The sequence below is a fragment of the Barbatula barbatula genome (genome assembly GCF_947034865.1).
Source record: "Barbatula barbatula genome assembly, chromosome: 6".
Lineage (NCBI taxonomy): Eukaryota > Metazoa > Chordata > Actinopteri > Cypriniformes > Nemacheilidae > Barbatula > Barbatula barbatula.
In genome coordinates this window covers 23,832,275-23,846,879 of record NC_136765.1, presented here as the reverse complement: position 1 = coordinate 23,846,879, position 14,605 = coordinate 23,832,275, and the positions used below count along the sequence as shown (strand labels likewise).

At 38.6% G+C, this 14,605-nt stretch overlaps 1 protein-coding gene across 1 annotated transcript in view; it reads left to right on the top strand.

Annotated features, from left to right (window-relative positions):
• Positions 1-14,605, top strand: part of npas3 (neuronal PAS domain protein 3) — a gene marked incomplete at its 3' end in the record, with an annotated part of 208,956 nt that overhangs the window by 176,266 nt on the left and 18,085 nt on the right. The gene's annotated exons all lie outside the window — the stretch shown is intronic.

Here is a 14,605-nt window from a genome sequence, read left to right as displayed (position 1 = left end):
AGGGAGATTGGCTGCTCGGCCCGGGTCTTCCGAGAGCTTCAGTAATTAGATCTGCCAAGGATTTATTCTTCGCTGATTGGAGCTTTAAATTAATTGCAGTTCCACATTTGTGGTTTTGTCCTTTTCACGTGTTTTTTTAACCGGCGGAAATTTCACGCCGTGTATGTACGTGTGTGCACATGCGTGTTTGTGTGTGTGAGCGTAAATTTGTTAGTGGGGGGTTTAATTGTTGATGGGTGAGGGCGGGTGGGCTTCTGACACTGAGATTTATTTGTGTACTGTACACACAGACTCATTACAGATGATGTTTGACAATCCGACAAAGAGTGGTTGAACTTATAGCGTAAACTGCTATCTATGTTATATATTAAATTATACAACTTTTTGTGAAAACAAACACAAAAAATCACGAACCCACAACAATGTGACCGGTATGATGTCATCTTTGGCTCAGGTGATTGGCTCACAAAATGTGTGAAATACTAACAGATAGCCGTCTGCAAATCTCTCTCTGAATTAAAGTCGGGCTGATTTGTGTCACAGGTGAAGTCAAGCATTTCTTTCACCTCCTCTTTCTTTCAGTTTTGCCTTTGTTCGTTTTTTCCACTGCTCGACCTGCAAAGTAAATGGTTTTATCATCATCTCTTTTAAATATCTGCCGGTGTGAAGAGCAGCGTTCCCCATCACTGTTTCTCTCTCAAGGGCACGACACGCCGGCAATAACGCAGTGAACACAGCTGCATTTTTCCTGAAGATCGTAATCCTGCCGTTTGTCAACACGGGGCTTTTGATGAGCGTGTCGGCAGCCCCCATGTGTGCATTCATAAAAGAAAACCGTTCAAGCCTTATTTGCAATAAGATGCGTTCGCGAACACAAGCGGGCACCTGTGACATCTGTCCGGTCGGGTTTGGCACAGAGACATCACACGAGCCCAACCCCCCCCCCCCATACTGGTTTTTACATTTTTTTACAAATTTTCACGAGAAAACCTAACGCTGCATGTCATTTTGGAGTTTGTTAAGTAAGAGCTGTCACCTCTCTATCGCCATCACTGTTTGAAAAACATAAATTCAACATTTTCTTTACACATGTTGACTAAAAGAGCACTTTTTTCCATGTAACCGCAGCAAACATCTCAATTTTATGAATCATTACTATTAGATTACATCTGAATCGGGGAAGCAGATTTTCTATTTAAATTCAAGTTCAAGTTGAGCTTTATTGTCAATCCGCTACATTTGTGGACATACAGTGCATCTTTATATTATTTAACCAAAAGGTTTGTTTTAAGTAAGTAATGTTGCTTTTAGTTTGTTTATTAACCACCCAACACTGACTACAGTTAATAATTGTTGCATACTATTTCATTGTTATGCTATAAAAAAGCTATTGAAAGGGATTTTACTCCGGTTATGGGTGTTTATCAGGCACAAAGTTATTAGTTCAATGTAGAATTAATAGTACGTTTATATGTACGTTATATAAGAACAGCTTCCTTTTTTAATGAGATTTTTTTATTCATAAAAATGTATGTAATATATTTTATTTATATTCACATAAAATATATTTTTATCAAAATAATAATGTATACAATAAATAGTGAATAATACTTTTACATTTTTAACTTTTACCCCCATTATATTGTTCATGTAAATGAGGTATCAGGTATACATCAAGAATGCATGTTTCTTTAAGGATATAGAGATATACACAATGTAATTTAAACAGCAGTATTATATGTAGAGCGTATCGTCCCAGTACAGGGCAGCGGTTGCGTCTCAGGGCACCCGGAGCGGCGTTCGCCCGTGGGCAGGGTGACGGGACTCTCCTGCAGGATCAGACCTTTGATTTGTGTGGATTCTCCTCTAGCCTTTAACAGGTGTCTGCTGCTGCCGGTGACATTTGAAATGCAAATACAGCTCTTTTCCACAAGGCCTCCGGATCTACCCCGTCAGACCCGAGTAATACCCCAACCCAATTCACACACACACACACACACACACAGACAGACATGTGCACATGAACAATATCTACTGTACACAAACACACATATACAGTGCACACACAAATGCTGTCACATAAAGGTCATGTTCATTTTTAAAAAAGTATTTTGCTGTATCCACGAGCTCGTGTAGTTCTGTAGTTCATATGTTCGACTATTATTATTTAATATAGGAATGAAATGTATACACAACAAATGGCGTAGCTCTATGGTTTTCCATGTTTTGGAAACCCACTGCATTGCATTTGTGTAGGTCTCTCTTATCCGACACCCTCGGTTGAGTTGAGATTTGAATCAGATGTGTTAAATAAAGGACTCATATAAAATGTGCTCTGGGACCCCAGGAGCAGAGCCGAGGACCGCCGGCACAGACGATTGTTCACACCCTTCGGTGATTGTGCCTAGAAATGTGTTTGAGTCTCATTCAGCCGTAGGGCGTTTAGGACACCAGAGGCATCTAGCCGAGGTCGTTGACCTTAGCCGGTGTTGGCTGTCCGGGCCATTTGGGACTTCGGCAGTCTGCATTACCCAGAATTCCCTGTGGTAAATCCTGCTGCCTTCCATAGTAGATGTTTGGCACATATAGAGATGTGTCCTTGAGAAGTGGAGTTAGGGTCACGCGAGCAGTTAGCACCCGGTCGGAATTCAAATAATGGGATTAGCGCACATGCACAGCAGACATTAGACTAACACACCTGTCAGACGAGGGTGCTTTAATCAGCAAACACGCTGTTCGAGATACTTGTGTAGTTTTGGATTACATTTTTGTTTAAATGTGCACAAAATGTATTTGAACACTACTTGAAAATGTCATTGCATTTTAAAACAAACCTTTTGCACGTGCATGATTTGACTCCAAAAAGTCTAAACGCTTTATTATATTAAAAAATATATATGAATAAATAGCATGCTCAGAGCAAATAATAAATAAATAAATATGTTTAGTATTTATTTCAAATATTAAGCGAATATGTGATACGTGAATATAGTGATCACACAGTACCACGGTACATATTAAAGTTCAATAATGTTACCCAATACTCCGACAGTACTTTTTGTAAGAGTCTTTCGACATGTTTTAATCTGCACACACACAATATGGGCTGAATGTCAACACCGGCTGTGATTTTAGCTCACAAAACACCTGAGTTGTGAGAAAATGAGATATCAAAGGGATCACATGACCGGCTTTTGGAGGAGTTTTAATTGAAATCTGAAGTTCGTGAGGTCTGCGGCTCAAACGTATTGATTTCATTCAGCCTGACCCAACTGAAGGGGTCACGTTTGAACTCATTTGACATTTCTTCAATTCATCTCACATTTAGACCCGCAAAACTTTATCCTAAGGATATAGAAATGGAAATTGTGTGTGTGCGTGCATGCACTATACAACTATATAGGGATTGTAATACAGTCCGTCTTCTGTATCATTTTATATTCTTACGAAGTTAACCAAACCATCAGTCTGCCATTAAAATGAAAACTGACTCATTTACTTTTAAATAACTAAGTTTAAATAAAAGTTTTAAGTCTTTGGTTGGTCTTTGAATGATAGAATTTTACAACTCTATTTGCATAATAAGGTTTCTTGTGATGTTAGAGATTACATTCCTGAAAACATACATTTAGAGAGATTTTGCTTCATTATTTAAGTCATTTTCTGACACACAAGCGCACAAGAAGAGAGGAGAAGTTTGGAGAGGGGTGAAGAGAGGGATGCAGGTGATCTAGGGAATAGGAACGGATGGAACAATGTCCTTCACATGTTCTTGTGCATTAATGACCAGAGGCAGGTGTCTCTCAGATCATCCCAGGAGAGAGATAGAGAGACAGAGCATTAAAGAGTCTAACAATCTCCATTCTCTGCTAAAACTTTCAATGTTGTGCTCTTCTTTATGTTTTTTTAGTTTGTATTCTTTTATATCTGCAAAAATGTGTGCTCTGTGCCCAAATCTAGTCAGCTCAATCGTTTTTGTTAGCATGCGGTTGAACTTTGCATTCTAAAACTGTTTGGGCTATTCAAACTTCTGGGTGGGTCAAACATGTACGTTTTCTAGGTAAATTTACAGTTGAGTTTGTCTATATTTTACCCAACCATAGGTTAAAATAACCCAGCATTTTTCTTTTGTGTATTATTCATATCTTTGGGCAAAATGTTCACATTTATTTTTCACTCATAAGGTAGTCCCAGAATGCATTGCAAAATTTCAGTATAGACATTATCATTGAGACATTAGCTGTGAGTTTACATATGAACTTTTCATGCAGCACACACACACACACACAATGATGTAAGAACGTCTATCTAGTATTTTTAGCTGCCTAAGTAGAAAGCTGCTGAACTATCAGCTAAGTTTGAATCTTTCGCTCCTCTTCATGTTTGTTGAGTTTGTTAAAAAACAAATATGCGCTCAAATATAGAATTTGAACACCAGGGCCGTACTTAAAATTTCATATTTTAAGATCATATTGCATTTCATACAAGCATGCATGCATCCACATGCATGTTTTGAAAGTTTGTAGATACTTTTTTTGATCAAATCAATCCATAATTTAATATTTATCTTTTTTATCTTAAAGGGGTGGTTCACCTTAAAGCTTTGTCATCGTCACTTGTAAAACTGTCTTTGTTCTGTTGAACAGAAAATATATTTTGAAGAATGTGGCAACACGTTTTGTCATACTAGTCAATAATTCCCTGTTTGGTTATGAACATTCTTCCAGATATATTTCTTTGTGTTCGGGTGAGCAACATCATTTTTACAAGTTTTGAATAACTTGTGGGAGCGTACGAATTGCTATGAAAATGTGTAGCATGTGAGTTACCAAACAATGTGGTTGTCATCATTTGCTCACCCTCGTGTTGATCCAAACCTGAATAAGTGTTTTTGTTCTGCTGAACACAAAGGAAGATGTCAGTAAGCAAACAGATCTCATCCCCACTTCTGTCACGGAACAGGTAGTGAAGAACCCAAGCGCAGGCAGCAATACGGGGTAAAAGAGTTTAATACTAAATAAAACTGCAAATTACAAATAATACACCCACAATGGGGGGAAAACTGAACGGAGGCACAATACAAAAACAGAAAGTAAAGACTTCAAACTACAAGGGAACATGAACACGAGCCAAGGTACAGGTACACGCAAGGAAACATTTACAACGAACGAGCAACAAGACAATAAACAAGAGGGTATATATATAGGGAGACTAACAAAGGAGATAACGATGGGCAGGTGTGGGTAATGAGACACAGGAGGAAAGCTATACTAGAAACGAGAGGGGCGGGGCCAAATGACGAGACAGGAGAGAACGCATATTATGTCCTGATTGACAATAATATGTTTCTCTCCACATAAAACATGTGGGTCCGTCATGATTCTGCCTCTAGACCAGAAAACCAAGACAAGAGAAGGCAGAATCATGACAACTTCACTGCCAAAGTAGGGAACATAAATACAAGTAGATTCAATTGGGTCAATGGAGTCATTTTCATTTTTGGGTGAACTATCCCTTTAAGAGCAGAGTTTCTGTTTAACTCGGGTTGCTCCAGACTGATGTGTTTAGAGCTGACAAATGTTCAGAGAGCGGCAGGAGCTCAGAAACTCGGATCCAACGCTGACACGTTTAATGTTACCCAGCCAGAACACCCCGTCTGGCTTCCATCCAAACAGCGCTGGATTCAGAACCAGATGTTTGCCAATGCACACACCGGCTCGCTATAGCCCTCACAGAAAGAGGAACTCTATATTTCAGCGTTCCTGCGATACTGTAGTTGCATTTGCAGCACGGCCCCGGGTTGATTCCACATCAAATTTGTTTTCTGCCCATGTTTATTCTACCGCACGCCTGGCTTTGATTAAGAATGCAAATCCCACGCTTTTGTCCATCTGCATTTCTGTGGGTAAAGGAACGCGTTTAATTAAAATAAACATCACTGTCTGCTGTGATGTTATGCCGTGTTATCTATAGACACAATCAGCTCAAATCACAGGCCCGTGTGGCGTCTGGTGGTCTCAGATGTAAACAATAACAGGGTTTCAGCGGTGCAGGTGGCTGCCGTGAGTAAAACGTGCAGATTTGTTTTCCACTAGCGTCTATTACGTGAGACATGACTGAGGAGCAGATTCTGAGATTTGCAGCGTGTGTTTTTTTTTGCAGCGGTGGGAAAGTGTGTTGAGCTCAGTCCGGTTTGTTGTCGGCTGTTGTTTTTTTCTATTTTACAGAATCCAACATTATGAGACAGAAGTCGTGTTGAAACAACTAACTGTATGCACATGCCAGACCATTTTAACATCAGATTTATTATGATGTCATTTGCAGACAGCTCTTATGTTTATTGGTCAACTGTTCTAAACAAGTAGTAAACAAATAGACTTATATTTACTTACTTACTGTAATAGTTTTAATTCTGATGATTTACTGATCACAAAGCTATTAACAAAACCCCAAATTGTAAGTCTAATGTGTTCATTGAAGCAATTACAGATATTATAACCTTTTCACCCTGTATATGACTCTGTATTTTGAGAAATGTCTTTGCTGTTTTGTGTCCGCACAACAGAAGTCGATGGTGGGCAATGTTGTACACATTCTTCAAAATATCTTCTTTTTTGTTCTACAGAAGAGAGAAAGTCAAACAGGTTTGCAATGAATTCAGAGTGAATGAACGATAAAATAATTTATATTTTTAGGTGAACTGTTCCTTTAACTCGCTGATATAGTTGGGTTACACGGTCATTTTGTAAACACAGTTTATCCCGAAAGCATGTTTGTGTAATTTGCTTGTATACAGCTCTTTAGCTTTAATAAGTAAAGGCCATAATGCCTGTTAATGTTGTGTGCGCGAGGGTAAAAGTAATAAGTTACTCAGTAATTATGAAAGTGCCTATCGCTTCATCAGATAGATTCAATGTCAGAAGCTCCGAGCCAGGCGTCGTGATGAACTAGCCACCATAAATAAGAGACCGGGCGGCTCGCTAAGACAAATGTTTTTAATCATCTGATGCGTTCATTTATCGCAGGCCCTAAGTTTAGCCTTAAATGAAGAACCTTGCTAGAACATAACTTGATTTAGAAATGCCCATCAATCTCGGTCAGCTTGGAAAATGCTCGTAGGGAGCACGTTGATCTTTATTCGTCCTTTACGTGGAGCAATTGTTGTGTGTTCGGTTTTACCTGAAAATTCACTTAATATGCAAGTAAACGTGCTTGTTTTGTTACAACAAAGAGAGGAACGTTGTTACCTTTTATCTTTGTTATTAGGCTATTTGCTGTTTAATCTTTGCTTTTGTTGTTTAGATTTCTTTGCAAGATCGCTGAAAGATGCATCACACCGTATTAATTGTTTGTAAACAAAATAATTCCCAACAGTGTTAGTTCAAATTGCCTTTCATGCTTATTTTATGTTAATGAGTGTTGGAAAATAAGACACCTATAGGTTTTATTAAAAGTAGAAATGTATTTATTTGTTGTGCGTTTAAAGGGCCATCATCGCTTACCTCGGTGTTTGCGTGAGTTCCGGTTTTCCATTATTCTCATTGACGCCATCGAGGACAGAAACTCGCATTCAGACGTCTCCCATCTCCGCTGTTATTAACAGGGCATTATGGAGCTTTTCAAATGTCTATAGCACTTCAGTCATCGTGAGCCCCTCGGTATCAAACCGTACAGAAACACGCTAAACAATCCTGCGAGAGGAACAAAGAAACTAACGACAGCTTAGCCGGCCTAAAAGATTGAGAATTCTGTCACGGGGAAAGCGCGAGATCACTGGAGGAGGAAGACTGCCGAGCTTTGAAAGACAAAGGCTGGATCAGGCGGTCTCGAGACTATTAGAAGCCAGTTTTATGTAAGCTTATTTGGCTGATAAGGTTGTCAGAAAGGGCTTTTTTATCAGGCGTTAGGAGTCGGCGCGAGCATTTCGCCTCCGTTCCCAGGCAGCGGTTGCGCGGCGAGCCACGCGGTGGGAAAGTCTTTCTGTAAAGCTGCTTGGCGCTTTCACACAGGAAAAGGCCGATGTGAGACGGCAGTTACGGCGTAACCCGGACATGCACTTCTGTCTTAAGTGTTTCATGTGTTTGTTTGTTTGTTGAGCTTGTCTGTGTGGATTTTATCTGTATTTTGGGCCGCTTTTGTTTTGGATTGGTCGGATTTGTTTCTCAGGCTGAAATGCATTTTTCAGGTCTCAGTTATTGAAGTAAAACATAATATGTCAAACCAGTGATCACATTTTGTGTTCTCTTTGATCTTTACATGGTGAAAAAGATGTCAGAAATGGAGAGAGAGAATTTTCACAACCTGAATCTAAAACATGTATACGAACCACCACAACGCATCAAAACCACTTTGTTTACGTCATGCATGAGTATTTCAAGAGATTGTATTTATATTTTTCAGCCATGATCCAGACACAAGCCTGCGTCACTCCATACACATAGAGGTTTTTTTAAATCACTTGACCTCAGATAAGTGAATGAACAAAATAACACTGTTATTATAAGCTTTTCCCGCAAAAACAATTTCTTCTTTTGGCAAATTTCCTATATACACACTTTTGTTTAACTTGGGCCTTACGACGCGGAGGAGATAAGGGGCGAACGGCTAACAGGTCTTTGCCCAATAAACTGGGGAAATGATCAGCCCCGCGCCTCCTCGTGACACAATTTTTCAGACTTGGTGATTGAAAACAAATTCTATTCATAAAGGGGCACTCCCTTCGGCCCCGCTGTGATTCGCTCGCTATTCAATTATAGTTTTGCCCGATAGTGAGTCCGCGGAGAGAATCCCAGCCGACAAGAAATATGACAGGACAGTAACACAGTGTTTATGCAATTAAACTTTCACCGACAATACCTGGCGAGTGATGAATGTCGGGGTGGACATGTATGTACGGGAACGCTGCTCCGTAAGGACTGCAGATTTTTCATGATTTTACAGCCCATTCTGGTCTTTTAGAAATGATGGAGAAAAAGAGAGGGAGGCGGGTGTGAGGGACTTTGAAGAGGAGGAGATGGAGGAGAAATTTTGTTCAAATTTGAGGAAAGATTGTCTCTAGCGTAAAACTTGGAGAATAGTCACATATTAAATGCCCTCTCATTTGTACCTTGCTTTAGACAAAAGCGTCTGTAAATAACTTATTTTAAATAACCTTTTTTTGAATTTCCTTTTTTTAAATCAAAATATTTCTTTAAACAATTATATAAACAAATCTTTGTTATAAAATCGTTATTGTTTGATTTTCTGAACCAAAATATGAATTCACTAGACAATAAATATAAACATTTTATTTTGTTTATCTTAAATTACTTTATTTATATTTTATTCAATAATATTATTGTTTATTTATATTTATTTAAATTCTAATATGTATTTACTGTAAATAACAGGAAGAGACAGACTGATATGAAAAATGACTCCAAAGTCGTGATATGAAACATGAATTTGTATTTTATGTGACTCATTTGAGGTCTTCTGGATCAAAGAAAATGGCAATGTACAATGTATATGTAAAAAAGAACAAATTGAATGTGCAAATGAACGTACAAATAAAGCTCTGATGAGACAAAACTTCATTTGAAGTTGATCGGAAACAAATGATTTTATCGCATCTGTGCAATTGGTCATCTGGAGTTCTCCGTAAGTGTTTTGAGTTTTATTCAAATGGGAATTGTACGAATGCTGTTTCGCCCAAAGATCAGTGCGGAGGTGAGCTGTTCTTTTTAATGAATCATTTGTCCTTCAAACACTGAAGTTTCTCTCTTCCATAGATAATTAGGCCCCATAGTTCAGTTAATTCCACGGGAGAACTTCAGCCAGCCACCTGCTCCTTTTGGACGGCTAATCTTTGTCTTGTAAGATTTCGTCCCCGTAGAATTGTTCCGTCATGTGAAGAATGAGGAAACGGCGCTGTTTTCCCCACAGTGTCCCACTGTTGCTTGAATGCGTAATTCGGGGCCCCCCCTCCCCTCGCTCTCCAGCTCTGTGCACATTGATAGGAGGTGTTGATTTTAGGTGTATATGGATCTCCAAGTAATCCTATTAATTCAAAGTGAATAACAAAGCAGGCTGCCTCTTTTTCCCATGCCGTTCCATTTATTCAACCTGCTAGGGCTTTTGTTTCTCCATCATAATTATTTCCAAGTCAGATCCGCGCTGATTTCCTGGTGGACTTGTGTACCTCTGACTGACTCGAGTAACAACGGAGCCCGGATAATTCGCACCGTTCCTCTGGGGTGGTGTTCCCTGTTTTTTTTCAAGGACATTTTTATTACAAAGCTGATGGAATTTGCATATTAATTCATTTCTTTCAATTTTTAAGATTAAATGTTGTCAACATGTATCAGCGCAAGCTTTTGACAGACCTGATGAAATAGGTCAGTCATGCTTGAACGTGGCGGCGTAAAGCAGCCGGCTGCAAACTCTCTCTCTCTCTCTCCCTCACTTCATGCTCAATCACACTTTCTTTTTCTCACATTTTCCTCTCTTTCTCACTTTCCTGCACCTTGATTAAAGGAAAAGTGAGGCAGGGGCGAAATGACATGCCATCAGCTTTCATGGAGAACTTTATGCTATATTAGAACGCAATTAGAGGCTTTTTTTATAGTGCATTTTTATGTTGTTTTTTGTGTCTTGTGTAGCTGTGTGTCGTTTTGTGTTTAGAGATTTGCTTGCCTAGGCCAGTAAAGGGTTTTAAATTCATTCACATTTTTTGTCAGGATTCTGTGCTGAAAATGAGGGGATGTGATTTGTCATTTGTCTGAGTTTGTAGAAATGAAGCAAGCATTGATGTTTAACGATTCATGATAAGAATTGTATTTTTAATATTGCTATTTTTGTTGATAAGTGTTTTCTCCTTTAGTACATCCTTTGTGACGAATCCCTCGGGTTAAGAACTCATAAGTTGTGTCGGAAATGGTCTCTGTGACAGTTATTATGACTACAACACCTGTTCACCACAAAACCCTTTACTCCAGACGACACTTCCTACGCTTAACTTAGTCTCTGTCTATGAATTTGTCTTGCTTTTACACATTATTTACACGACTAGTTTATGTCAAAGTGGTGGACAGCAACACTAAAAGGGTCTTAGAAAAGTTTTAGATGTTGACCACATACAATGGCAGATTTACAACCACATTATAAATATGTGCATAAAAAAAAGATACTTCCCTGAAAATGAAATTTTTGTTGCCATTTAAAGATGGGGTAACATGCTATTTCATAGATTCTGACTTCTTTACACTTTTGAATGTGCTGGCGTCTTATGCTTAACAAGGTAAACTTGTTAAAAAACAAGATGGATGGATGACGTAGTATTTCTGTGCTTGATACACTTTCCCAGCACTCCAGCATGTTTTTTTATAAATTTGGGTCCCTGTGTAGTCACAAGTCTTATTCCTTTTATTGGGCAATTCTCCCAGAAAAGCTTCGCAAGGTGAAAGAAAAAGCTGCCCACAAGCAGACCGACGAGTGTTAAGAAGACCCGCTTATCAAGATTGGCTGCGCGGTGGCCCTGCAGCTGCAGCTCGTTACTCTTGCAATAGTGAGAGAAGTTGAGGTGTGTTTGCTTGTTCACGGCATTTCAGTGATGGATGTTATATAAAAGATGGATATAACGCTGGATTTGGAGATCGTTTAAAACTGATAGATTGCACAGTCCCAGTGCTAAAAGATGACATAGACTGCACGCGGTAAGTCAAACTAAGTCATATTCCTGTGTTCTGTTGGCAATCGGTGTGTACGTGCATGATGTAAAAAACACGAAGGAATTAATTCGAGGATGTATAGTGTGCTCATGCTGTTGTTCTCTCCCTCCTGCCTGCCTCCATAAGCTCGTCTATTTTTTCCTGGAATATTCGTACAGCTGTATCTCTCTTTTATCAATTTGATCAAACTAAATACTCTCCGAAGAGATAATGTTTGCAATGCTACTTTATAGGTACTCAAGATTAATATGCGATTGGCAGAAACTGTGTGTGTTACTCGATCTTTAATGTCATTTTCTTTATTCTTTATGGCTTTTAGTCTCAAAGTACCACAGCAAATGCAAAGACACAAAGGTGCATTTCTTATTTGTTGACCGCGCTGCCGGGTGGTTGACAGGACCCCTTTTCTTCCAGAACACAGGGGCCGATCCAACCCCAAGACTGATAAAAACTCTATGCGTTGTAACTGGTGCACTCTCATTACCATATTAATAAAAGATGAGTCTAGTAGACCAGCATCTTCACGCAGAGACCCGAGGGGTGAGGCTGTTGCGGAGGGCAGATGGTCATCTGAGCGGCTCTTCTGTCCTGCAATGAAAAGATCCAAACATTTGGATAAACACGGAATAGGCAATCACAAAATGATGTATATCAGCGTATTCCATAATGCACCTTGAAAAGGGCCAACCAGAGGCAACTTTTCAAACAATACTTTTTGAAATCAGATTGCGTTTTATAGAATAACAGTGATGTCCAGATTCCTTCCTTTAAGTGATAACCATAACCATTTTTCTTTTTTTAACCCATCCCGTTGAGGTTTTATGGTGTGTGACAAGCAAAGAGAGAGACGCCTGTTTGTTGTGTGTCAATAATGCTGTCTGCACACATAGCCTCCGGCTGTCATAATATCATCAAACCATAATGTCACCATAGTCTCTGTGAAGACTGCTGCGCATGCACTTTTCTCTCCAACTTTACTGCTTTACAATAACACTTATCCTACGACATATTCGGCAGCTTGTGATTCAGTGTCAATGTCAGAACATGGCAACCGGAGACTGGTGATTTAAAGAGGTCGTATCATGAGAAATCGATTTTTTCCATGATCTTTTCAGATAAAAGCTTGATGTATGAAAACATACTGTAAACTTGAGAAGACGAAACTTTCACCACAAAGTTCGAAACGAGTGGCTAAAGTGTTGTTTTAAAAGGCATCATGTAGTTAAAAACCAAACCTTTAAAACCCAACTTTGTCTAGCATTATGAGAGGACCTCGGAAAATGTTTTAAACTCACTTTTTTTTAAATAGTTGTAAAGTTTTCGCTTGCCATGGCAAATCCATTAACACAGGTAAACAAGACCCCGAATCCATTTCTGATTTCCACTCGCCGACACGTTGGAAACAAACGCCTACATGTGTACATTCATTGGAGGGGATGAGAGTGCTTCAATTACAGCACTTTGAAATTCATTTACAAGCCCAAATTTGATTATTGCCTGACTTTTTCAGATGAAGGAATCATTAAAACTGTGTTAACAGCATTTCAGTGATATGCCGTGTTTATGGTTTACACTGTGGTGTCGTGTTAAGCAATTGAGTGTAAATGCACAACTTGGTCAGGGCTGCAATTAATCCTCAACATGCTTGACACGCAGGGCCTTTGCCGAAAAGTTGTTCGGGGAACGCTTTGCAATACAAAAATATAAATTAACTGACATTTATTGCTAAATCATACCCGACAGCTCAAATTATAAATCATTGTTATAAGCTACACCTTATATTATAAAATAAGGTGAAAGTTTGGAACAGTGATTTTTTATGTACTGCTTTTTATTGAAAAAACAATAACTGCTTTATTTTATATATACACACTGTATATATATATATATATATATATATAGATACACACAAACACACACACACATATATATATATTACCAGGTTAACATCCTCAAGTTGTCATCATGTTATAATTGAACAAGTGAATTTTATAGCATTGAATCAAATGCAGCGGTATAGTTTTAACTATAAAACATAACAAATAAATACATACATAAAAACAAATAAGCAGAAAGTATTTCTTGAAGTACTTCGTCAATGACAGTAAAGGTCTAAACATAAAATCACAAAAAAGTATTTCTTTTTATAGAATATTATATCTTGCTTTCTATCTAATTATTGCCGTATATATTCATATGTTATAGATATTTCTGATTGTTTTGCTGTAGTGCTTTGGTTCTTTAGCAGAGATATATTGTTGCATTGTCTGAATGGATGTTAGCCACATATTATAGTGAATGTCAAAGCCGTGTTGCTATGGAAACAGGAACATTACACACATATCTATGCTACGCTGGCTATAGAGGTATATCCTTGAAGGTCTGCTGAGGATACAACTCCCGCAAGATGTTTGCGGACCATGCAGGTCGCTGTCGAACCGTTTGTTTGTTTGTTTGTGTATTTGCATCTTTTCTCCGAAGTCTCTATGACAGCATTTTTAAACAAATAGCTTTTTGGTCTTTCAAGATAGATCCATTAAATTTTAAAGCTGTTTGCGGGTAAATCTGTTATTGATGTATAGCAGAAGAAACATTGAGGAATACAACTCTCGGATGACTTCAGACAATCTGCGGGAATCGATCAAATCTGAGATTTGAGGCGATGATGTTTCAGCGCCTGCGAACACTACGAGCATAAACAACGCTTTTATATCTTCGGGTAAACATGTCCTCTAAATTGTCGTCTCAGACAAAGCCCTGGTTTTATAATTGAACAAGTGAATTTTATAGCATTGAATCACACGCGGCACTCTAGCGTTTACTTTCAGTACAATAAATATAAAACAAAAATACAATAAGCAGAAGTGCTTCTTTTTGTCAGTGACTGAAAGTCTAAA